General features: G+C 36.9%; 1 protein-coding gene across 4 annotated transcripts in view; it reads right to left on the reverse strand.

The window, feature by feature from the left end:
- Window positions 1-10,866, reverse strand: part of CLOCK (clock circadian regulator) — a 56,404-nt gene extending 45,538 nt beyond the window's left edge. For 2 of the 4 annotated variants that reach the window (XM_018069293.2, XM_018069269.2), the window contains exons 1-2: window positions 10,374-10,866; window positions 6,875-6,961 (exon numbers count right to left, since the gene is read on the reverse strand). The gene's annotated coding sequence lies outside the window, so the exon portion shown is untranslated. The remainder of the gene's footprint in view (window positions 1-6,874; window positions 6,962-10,373) is intronic. The other 2 variants (XM_018069278.2, XM_008927451.3) reach the window with 2 other exon arrangements.
- Window positions 10,867-11,893: the final 1,027 nt, after the last annotated feature.

The following is an 11,893-nucleotide window of genomic DNA, read 5'->3' on the forward strand; positions in this document are numbered from 1 at the left end:
AGCAGCAGCTATTTGTAACATTTAGAATTGTACAGGTGTACCAAATGGACATATTTTTAAAAAAATTAGGATACTTGCCAACAGCAACACCCAAAAACAAGTGACAGGTGTTTCAAAAACTTAATATTTGATCTGAAAATTATCTCTCATGTAGAAATGCATATATGTAAATAAAACACTTTTAAAATACTAAATGCTAGTCATCTTTTTATTTTCTCCAAGTTGATTGCACAATTCTTGATTTGTGCAGCTGTGGAAGTGCTTCTGATGCCTCAATTTCCCAGCATGGGTGACTCATGCACAACTAAATTATTCTGTAAGGCTTTTATGAAGAGTGGACTGTTTGTGTGTCTGAAGAATGGAGTAGGCAGTGCACTTCACTGAAAGTGTCTTCAAAAAGAAAGAAGTGAGACTTCTTCACATTTCCATAAAATGAGAGAGTAGGAAAATTTTAAGCTGCAACACTGAAGTGCAGTCCAAGTAAAAAAATTACCAAACAAGCAGCTCTTCCTCCCTACCTCCACTCATCACTTTCGCCAGAAATCCTGCACATCATTTTGGAAGCCACAAAGTAATAACAAAAGAAAAAAAGAATGAGGTAGCTGAAAAAAGAACAAAACAAAACAAGGGAAACACTAGGGAATGGTAATTTCAGTGTATTCCCATTCTAAAAGAGCAGGTTCAGGATCACTTGATGCAACTGAATAGCCACAAGTCTGTGGGATGTGATGAGATACATTCCAAGGTCCTGAGGGGACTGGCTGATGTTGTTGCCCTGTCCATCATATCTGAAAAGTCACGGTGGTCAGGTGAAAACCTGGTGGACTGGGAAAACAGAAACACAGCTCCTATTTTTAAAAAAAGAAGAAAGGAAGATCCAGGGAACCACAGGCCACGGAGCCTCACCTCTGTGCCCGGGGAAGATCATGGAAGTAATTTTAAGGCATATACAACACAAGCAGGTGATCAGAGACAGCCAGCACAGCCATACTAAGGGTATATCGTGCCTGACCAATCTGGTGGCCTTCTATGATGGACTGACAGCAACAGCTGACAAGGTAAGATCGATCAATGTCACTATCTTTTTACATGGTCCCACACAACATCCTTTTCTCCAAACTGGAGACATAGGTCTGAATGGTGAACTATTAATTAGATGGATAAGGAACTGGCTGGATGGATGCAGCCGGAGAGTTATGGTCCATGGCTCTATGTCCAGGTGGAGGCCAGTGACGAGTGCTGTCCCTCATGGCTCTGTCTTGGCACCAGTGCTCTTTACCAATGACACAGAAGTGAGATCCAGTGCACCCTCAGCAAGTTTGCAGGCAATGTGAAGTAAGCAGTGCAGGTGACACAACAGAAGGAAAGGATGCCATTCAGGGGGACCTGGACAAACTTGTGAAGTGCACCCATGTGAACCTCGTGAAGTTCAACAAGGACAAGTGCAAGGTGCTGCACCTGGGTCGAGGCAAACACCAGCATCAGTACAGGCTGCGGAATGAGCAGATCGACAGCAGTCCTGCCAAAAAAGTCTCGGGGTGCTGGTGGGTAAAAAGTTGCACATGAGCCTACAGTATGTGTCTGCAGCCCAGTAAGCCAATTGTATCCTGGGCTGCACCAAAAGAGAAGTGATCAGCAGGTTGAGGGAGGTGATTCCCCCCTACTCTGCTCTGGTGAAACCCCACCTAGAGTGCTGCATCCAAGTCTGGGGTCCTCAGCACAAGAAAGGTGTGGACCTGTTAGAGTGGGTCCAGAGGAGGCCACGAAGATATCAGACAGATGGAGCACCTCTCCTGCAAAGACAGGCTGAGACAACTGGGGTTGTTCAGCCTGGAGAAGGCTTCAAGATCTCACTGAGGCCTTACAGTACTTGAAGGGAGCTTACAAAGAAGAGAGAGAATAACTTTTTTTTACATGGGCAGATAATTATAGGACAAAGGGGAATGGTTTAAAACCGAAAGAGCAGAGATTTAGATTAGATGTTAGGAACAAATTCTTTTACTCACAGGGTGGTAAGGCACTGGAACAGGTTTCCCAGGGAAGTTGTGGATGACCCATTCCTGGAAGTGTTCAAGGCCAGGTTGGATGTGACCCTGAGCAACCTGATCTAGTGAATGGCATTCCCTACTCATGGTGGGGGGTTGGAACTGGATGATATTTAAAGTTTCTTCCAACCCAAGCCTTTCTATGACTCTATCCAAAAAAGTGACAAAACAAGTTTTGTATTAGCATGCTTACTGTTATGTTTGTAAGATTAACAAGATTTAACAGAAGACTTAATTTTCTAGAATTCTAGTGTCTGCCAGATCCTTCAGCTTTTCTCTCAATACAACTACCTTTTATTGAAAAAACAATACCATAGTTACAGAATTCCAAACCCCTACACTGCACTACTCCTTAATTTTATTTAACAAAACACTAGAGTTATTCTTTTGTCAGAACTTTCAACATAACAGTCCAGGTTCAACAGGAATTACAGTGACTGCAAAACCTGAAGTACAGGACAAATACTTCATATTACAAAGGCAAGAAGTGCCTTAACAGGAAAAGCTAAAAAGAAAAAAAAAAAAAAAACAACAACATTTTGCAATTGGAACAGAGAGGAAATGTCTCAACTGTTGTCTTGGCTAAAGAATGGACAAAACCAAGGTAGAAAAAGTTCACTTTCCTTGTCCCTTTGTGGCTTGCTACTAACATGAGCAGAAACTTTCTGAGTTTGTGCTAAATGTGTCCAGAAAACCTACTGAAATCACCTTCTGAGGGTCACCAGAGAAGCAGCAAAAGACAAAAAACAAATTCTTTGTTCCCATAAAACAGTATCATCTTCAATATGTTGAGTCCAGTCAATTTAATTGTAATTTAAGTTGATTAATTATGATGACAATATTAATCTTCAGATATTGGGACTTTTTATAATGAAGGCTTCCAGTGCCTTGAAGGTTAATTCAATGCTCCTAGCAAAAACTCTGTCAACTATCTCCCATTGTTTCAAAAATATTTTAAGATCATGATGTTAACTGAAAGACAAAACATAAATGAGGAAATTCTATGCCAAACTTTTTTTAAGCTTTGCTGCTACAATATGTAAGATAAGAATTTTCAAGATTAGGTTATGGGGGGGAAAAAGGTCACAAATTTAGTTCCTTTCTGCATTTTTGGAAATTCAGATTCTGTCCTGATACCCCCTGTAAACCTTACAAAGTTTCAGATGAGTCCTCAAAGTTATTTGCATGAGTTAGTCCTTTTTATCCCCTGTAATATTCATCCATCAGTCCTTTTTACCATCTATAATATTCAACACAAATCATATCAGCTACTTGGGACCATACTCACTGCATCTGCATGACTTTAAACTCTCTTTCTCAGCTGCTTCTGTTTCTCTTTTACCATTTCTCAAGTTCTCTTTCACAGAATGATCAGACCACATATCTACAAAAATGCATGTCTCAGAATGCTTCCTTTTGCCCCTCAAAGTTTTTTCTGCGCTCTCAAGTTCTCAAGGTTAAGGAACCTTTCCTGTCTGACAATCCAGGAGCCACTCCGGCAGTCAGGGCCACTGTCAGAGACTTTCACTGCTGGGACCAAGGCTCCTTTGCAGCAGGCAGCTCCACCTCTTACAGGCTGTTTTCCCACTTTATTAATAGAACCTGACTTAGATTATCCAGCACTTAAGTTCCAAAAAGTAACATTAAGAAATATTTATAAAGGCATTATAGCTATTTCAATTTAAAATTAATATATCAGTTACCAAAAACCAAAACTACAATCAGATTTTATTTAACTCTCTTCTGCTCAGCACATTGTGAGTATGGTTTCAAAGACCTAGGATCTTGTTAGTGGGTTATTTAACACTGGTATTGAGAAAGAGGATATCAAAAGCTATCAATATTCACAGGAAATCCTGAAACTAACATGAAATACATGTTGAGGTCACATGCTAACAGGCTAATGAAAAGAGCTGTATTGTATTTAAGCCCCTTAATGCTTGAAACAGTTTATTTATGAGAAACTCATTAAAAAATCTGCAGATAGAGCACTTCAACATAACAGTGCAATATTCATAAGACAAGATTACTTAAAATAATGAGGACTCTTTGTAACTTACTGGCTTACAGCTCTCATGTTTTGACTCTCAATATTTTACTTCATGTTAAACTGAGGCTTGTACCTGCCTCAATGAGTTCTACTCTCTAAGCTGCCACACGAAGCAGCTGAGTACTAAACTTTGATTTTTACTTAATGCATTGCTTTTCCAGAATAGATTTAAGTTGTTCAGGTTTGAAAACACCTTTAAAATCATTGAGTCCAACCATTAACCGAGCAGTGCTAAGTCCACCACTAAAGCATGTTCCCTCAGTGTCACATCTACACAAATTTTAAAGACCTCCATGGATGGGGACTCCACCACTTCCCTGGGCTCAAGTGCCAAATGCAATTGTGCCTGTAATAATCACTATTTCAGGAATGAGTATACAAATTGAAGGGAGAGATGCTTAAGCTAAGAGAATAAAATATGCTAACTTTTACAATATGTTTATACTAATTACAACATGAGGGAATCAATTGAACAAATTAAATAAGACTGCAAATAACTTTATTTTTTGTATTCAAGCCAGTGATTTTTTTCAAACAAAGTTTTCCCAAATACTGCTGATACTTGTGCTACTACAACCTTATCAGGTTGTAGGGGTTTTTTTTAATGATTATATTAAAAGGCTGTTTGTTTAAATGTTCCTATTGACAGAAATCTTACTTGAATCTTGGAAATTTTCTAGGAAAAAAATGCTGAAAGACAAGGCCTAAAATCTGCAAGGATGTAATAAACAAGAAATATAACTTAGTTTAGTCCTAATAATTGGCTTAGACATGTGGGATATTACACTAATGTTAAGCATGCAAAATTCCTGGGAACCTCTGAACTTAAAATTACACAGGGTAGATGGAGAGAACTCTTTCAACTGTAACTTCAAGATAAAATGAATTAACACTGGCAACTAAATATTACTTAGATTTTCAAAACCTTACCAATTGCCATCTACAATCTCAAACATTCTAGCAAAAAAAAAAAAAAGTCATGACTTATGAGAGCTCAAGGCACAAAAAATGGTAATAATGGCAAACATCTGTGAAGACCATCTCTTTTTCTTTTTTGTCTTGCTCCTACTTTATGAGTGCAATAAAGCACTGGTCTCACTGTGTTGTTTTTTTCAAGGCAAATGAGTAGCTTGAGCAAAACATGTGGAGTGGGAAGCATACAAATTTTAGAATTCTATATAAAAATTAGGAAAGAAATCAGAATACTTCTGTTTTTAACAATATTAAAATATAAGCATGGAAGAAAAGGTAAATGATCAGAATTTCAAAAGACAGTTACGATTTAGTCATTTGATTCACTGCAACTTGCAATATTTATTTGTTTCACTGACAGTTTGTATTCACAAAATTGCAAAAACAAAATCCTGTCAATATTAATTTCGAAACTTATACTTGGATTTGTAGCATAAATACATATCATAGGTGTTCACTGCCCTCATCTACTGACCTACAACCAAAGTGAACAATTTTGGCTATCTGTCCATTACAAAGTAATCTGAAACAGTAGAAATGGATCAGCAGATCAAAGCAGCTGGTGCTGACACTCTATGCTAGCTGTTCAAGAGGGTTTATTTGGATTAGATTTCATGTGGTCTCCAGAAGGAAATATAACCATCACATGGACCATTCACCTTTTTCCAGGAATTTCATGACTGATGTAAACTTTACCCAGTATAGACAGAAGAGCACTTTGCACTTGCAGCAGAACTTACAGACTATTTTTCTGAGAACGGAGTGTAGTTCCAACACCCTGAGCAACTAAGTGGTAAGGGGAGACAGGTAGATTTTGTCCAAAGCAGTTTTAATGTTCCAAATCACAGTGGCAATGCATACAGTTATATCCTACCTTTTCAAGCCACACTAACAAACACAGGTGTCAGCTCAGAATACTTGAAGGCAATGAAGGATCATCATAAAAGACAATCTACTGGCTTCCACAAGAATAATTCATTTCCCCTAATCCAGAATTCAGCAGAAGACATTAATCTGGATATCCCTATTGCTTAGGCTTCATTTCATTTTCTTTGTTTATTTACTTCATCTTTTACATCCTGGGATTTTTCATTTAAAATATTTTACTTCTTGTTTCTCCCATATTTTTTTCAGACTTTTCTCATTTATTTCCTCCTATTTCATGTGCTATTAAACACAGTAAGAGAAAATATTTTCACATATCTGAACTTTCAGACAGAGGTGTTTGTATTGGTTTTTTATCTGGAAATTTAGATAGTGTAGACTGAGACAGGCATGTAAGCACTAGCACCGTGATTTAACATGCCCTAACTCAAACAAAATTTAAAAAGAATAAAGATGATCATGTATTTACTGCAATCATTCAAACTGATCTCTAAATCCAGTGCTAAGCAACTACGTGAATTGAGAAAAATAAGATTAATGACACAGGAATATTAGTCTATTTTAAGACTGAAATTAGCCTGGTTCTAAACCTCATCTCAGAGAACAGCCACAGGAACACAGAAATACTAAGGGAAGCTAATTAAGCAACTTATGGAATGGAAGAACTTCATAACAGAAACACTAGATAAAATATATTTGGTGTATACACAGGATTTTACCTTTGGAGTAAAGCCAGGAATATATTGCTTAAGAGTTTGGCTGCTCTTTTTCCTGAGCTTTGTCATTTGTTTATCTAATAATTTAATCTTCTAGATTTAGGTTAAATGACAAAGTCGCTCTTAGCAATCCAAGTGACAAACAGGATTTCGTCACATACAATTAACTCAGTTGCTTAAAATAACCAAAATATTCAGAGACTCACCTACTTTCAGTGACATTCAGTATACAACATCCAAATAAATTTCCAGAAGATTTTGCAAATGAACGAATGGGTTTCCCTTTACATCTGCTAAATTTAGATGGAAAAAAAAAATCAGACCTCTTTAAAGGAATTCCTAAAGAAAAACTGTCTTTTAAGAAAAACCACCACAAAACAACACTATACATGTGTTCATACAAACATAAATTGAAAATTTTAAGTATACTGACAGTCCATTTCAGAAGCCTCCTTCTGTGTGGACCTGGGCTCCAAAGCAAAACCCAGAGCTTATAAGTAATTCTGGTTTTAATAACAAAAAAATCAGTTAAAATCAGAAATATTCATCATTAAACACGACTTATTCCATTGGGTTTTTTAAACCCTATGAAGTAATCACAGAATTTTAAAAATGTAGTATTGAATTCCTATTAATACATAAAAATTTAAGATGCAATAAATCATTCCATGTACTCCTACACCGAACGCAGATTCCGTGTTCCTGTACTCATGAACAACAGATGTTCCTGCATCACTTCAATACAAAAACCACAAAAGATTAAAAAAGGAAGTTCAGTACCATCCTGCAATAAGCAAAAGGAAGGGGTGGAAACATTGAAATCATCTTCTACACTATAAATTCTAGTTTCAGCAAAAGAAAGTAGAACTAGAAGTCTCCAGCCTGTTCTTGTAAGACAGTTTTCCTCTGTTTCATAATTCAAATCTTGAGACAAAGGATGATGATTTCTACCACACAGCACCTCTCTCATCTCTCTGCCTGGTCGAGGGCATACTTTTGCTTTGGCCAGCAACTTCAATACTGTATTTTATTAATTCAAGTCAACTCCCCTGATTGAAATGTAAAACCTCAGATAATCTCTTAGCTTGCTCAGAAACAATCTTTTTTCCTTTAAATCTCAGTTAGGAACCAAGAGACCATTTTCAGATCATTAGCTCCCCATACCCTAGGAGACAAATTTTGATTTTATGAGTGGCAATTTTTCTTACTGTGAAAGGTAGAGCAGCCCCAGTGATTACAACCAAGATAACCAATTGCCCTACAATGCTACTTCTTCCATTCTTTGTGGATGGGCTCAGATTGCGCTGCTGCCACCTCTTATTCACTGCACTTCTACAGCAGCTGTGTAAGAACAAATCTGAATAAGAAGGTGGTTTGATTTCACCGTTCCCCTGTAGTGACATAGGCAAATTTCCAGAGAAGCACAGAGGCACTTTTGAAAGCACTTACACGTGCACGAGTGACTACAACTTTCAAATCTTTCTTATTTCTACAAATCAGTGTCTAAAGTATTTTCTCTCTATTTAGTTATTTGCTTTTCATGTGTCTATGAAAAACCACTAAGAAAAAATGTATAAAAATATGTCTTTATATAAGTAAGTACAAAAGTTCTGTAATGTAAGGACAGTTTTAAACTGAGGATTTTCAGCACAAGTTAAAAAAATGTTCTGAGGAAGAAACACAATTAAAAGGACTACTGAAAATGTAAAGATGGAGGTAAACAGCCCAAGGAGACACAAGCAGTAAATAAAGCTAAAATATGCCCTGGAAAACACAAATTCTTAATAAAACCAAGCAGGTCCTCACAGTCTAAAAATGTTACTTGAAAAGCAAAACCAAATATGCACATCATGCAGAAGTTTTCAGGATACTCAAAAAGAAGTATTTAATAACTTTTAACCACACACATTGTTCAAAACTATCAATTCTATTACGATCTGTTCTGAATACAAGAGCAGTAATTAAAAAAAAATAAAAATCAAAGAATATAGAAAAGTTGAATGAAAAAAATGCATGACAGTTATGTAAATATACTGCTGAAACAGCATTTAAAGGACAAAATCACCAGTAGATGGGCGATGGGGTTAAGGAAAAGCACAAGGAGTACAGAAGAAAATCTTCTTACTCAGTGTTTGTACCTGACATTACAATGGAGTTGAGGAGATTAGTCCTGTTTACTTCTCACAGTCCAGCTAGAACATGCTCAGTAGATCTGTCTGGTTATGACTAAAAGGATTTGGAACATATCTACCTCATCTGATTTGAACAGATGAAATGGATTTAGGCAAATCATTGAACTGGTACAAAACATTTTCAGAAATCTATCGTGCAGACTAATGCAAGAGTTTGGGATGGTACAAAAAATAGTCTGATACTGCAGCATAACGGTTTGGTTTCTCCTAAAACCTTGACTGCTTGCTTTAACATATGCAGGTGCTCTATTTTTCCAGTGGCAAGGTTTTCATTGCATTTTGAATCAAGAAAACAGTATTTCTTCTCCCCCAACTCATTCTCGGACACAAACTGACATCAGTTAAAATTTTAGCTGAAGCGGATATATAACTCAAAGAATACTGCTCAGTGATTCAAGTGTTACCAAATTATAAGCAACTTAAACCAGGGCCTTAGAACAGAAAGTGTTAAGCATCATTAACTGCAAGCACTGCTACCTGTAATTCCATTCATGACCAAACTTCATGCACGACCAAACACCTCCAGTACATTATAAGCCATGAAGGATATAGAAAAGCTTTCTGCCAGCAAGACAAAATACTCCTGCTTCAGCAAGATTGGCATAATGTCTGATCAGCATATATTGATCAGTTTCTTGGGTTTTTTTTGACCCTGTCAAAAAAACCAACAGAACATCTAAAAAACAATACCTACTTAGAAGAAGCATGTAAATACATAGGTGAGGGTTACAGAGGGCTACGCCCGTGATCCTCATGATACATTGAATCAAAACCCCTTTGTTGCTCCTAAGATGAAACACAAACAAACTGCCCCATCTGTTCTGCGTTTCTCTTCATGTGATGCACAAAGCAATAAGTAACCTTACTGTGAGTAACACATTGACAAATCTTGCAAAGATGAAAATCTGCACCTCCTGGCCCATTCTCAGTTGGGCAGTACACAGCATCCAGTCAAGTAAGCGGGGAGACACAACCCCTTTCACAAATAAGATGACATGTGAACTGAGATATTGCTACCTGAACCTATTAAGATGCATTCTTTTGCTTTCTATACACACGAATGGGGTATTAAGCCCATCTCAAATTTAACAAGACCATCTGAAAAAAAACCAAACAAACCAAAACCCAATCAGAAAAGCAGTGAGCATGGCAGTGCACACGCCCATTCACTGCAACACATCCCTGGAAGGGAGATTAATTTAGTTTCTAGAAATCACAGGGCCATATTAGCTCACTTCATTGCTGGGGACAGTGCCATTATGAGGTTTGGTGGTTGGTTTTTTTTTCTTCTACTTTCCAAGGCAGCTCAGGTACAGTTCAGTTGTTTCATTCCATGCTCCAGTGTAAAGGATAAAAGCTTATTAAAAGCTTATTTGAAGTTTATTCTTGCCCACACGCCCCATTAATTTGAATCTGAAATTGAAGTGGAATGTCTACCTTGCCTGAGGTTTAAAAAGAGACGTTTCTGCTTAAAGCATTACTGTTCTAGTAGCAATAAAATCTACATACTTACTTAAATTACCCAGAAATGCATTGTGCCTTGTAGAGTGGGTGGGTAGCATTAGTAGTCCAAATGTGATGTCATCTGAGTGAAAGCCTTCTTTGGCACAGTCTTCTGAAAAACAACAAGAAAAACCCCACAGTTCTATAAAAATTAATCCATTCAAAACAACTTTCAGAGGTGAGGTCTTGATTATTTCTTTCTGTTTTCTCTCCTGCCATTTTTGTTGCTTTATTTGCATCCCTTAACTGTCCACAATTTCACTTTCCAATTCCTCCAGTCAACATAATGAAGTAAATACCCATGAAGGATAACTTCAGCATTCCATATCACCTTTTATGTAGCTTTGGCACTGTCTGAAATCCAAATCTGTAAGACAAATGCAATAGTCCAGTGGTAACATGAAATTTACAATTCTAATGCTGCCTACAAAACATTAATATTACAACTAGTGCACTGCAATTGCTTTGGGTTATATTGTGACCTTGCAGAACATCAGTAAAATACCATGCAAATTTCTGGAAAGAAAATGCATCAATACAATTTTAACTGTGTGTACTATGGTTCAAACAGGACACGTGAACCACCTCAGAACACAGCTTGAAACTCTCAAAGAGCATGGAACACAACAGCACAAGAAAGACTCAAACTCCCCTCACTGATGAAAAACTAATTTCAGTAAGTTGTGCTGAGCAAAAGCTAACTATACAGTAGAGATTTCTACACACAAACACTACTTATTCAAAGAAATAGCTCCCCATCTATTACAGATCACAAATTCTGTATTCCTATATACAGTGCTGTGTTTTAAACACACATGCACCACCTTGGAAATATCTTACTGCTGGTTACCACTATTGATACTTTCTATTCACCATTCCCCTGTGGCAAAGTATATCCTTTAAGGCATACATAAATCTATTCCCTTCCACTGTATGCAAGGACAGGTAGGTTTCCTTTGACATAAAATAACCAAACCAAAGTAACTTCAAAACCCCTGTTCTTTACCACTGTGTCTCCCAATACATATAACACAGAAAGAAGAAGTTGTCAAGGTGGGGAAGAAGAATGCCAGTGTTTGAGGAAGATCTACTGCCAAGTCTAATGGGATATGACAGGCAGATCATTATCAACAGCATATCTATTTTTCTATGCAGTAAAATGAAATATTCTAATGTTAGAAATCAATGGTTTGAATCCAATACCAGTATACAGATAAGAAATGTCAAACTATATTCTATAGGGCAGGAAAAGCATTTAGGTGCATTTAAAAAAATCTGCACCAGTTTATGAAACACTATTTTTCATTTCTTATGCCGGTAACAAAGTTTAACATAACTCAATATAAATCACCCATAAATTTAATTGTCCATATAAAGGTAGTAACAATTTAACTAAAATACTTTTGAAAAGCAATTTCAGTTATTTTAATGAAAAAAGGTTGTGATCCTTTTGACTTAGAGAAAGCAGTAACACCTCAATTACCTTTGATGTTAAAAACTATAGTTTCACCTCAGTTGTCCTGAAGTTCA

Source organism: Manacus vitellinus, unplaced genomic scaffold (genome assembly GCF_001715985.3).
Source record: "Manacus vitellinus isolate BGI_N305 unplaced genomic scaffold, ASM171598v3 scaffold_0_pilon, whole genome shotgun sequence".
NCBI lineage: Eukaryota > Metazoa > Chordata > Aves > Passeriformes > Pipridae > Manacus > Manacus vitellinus.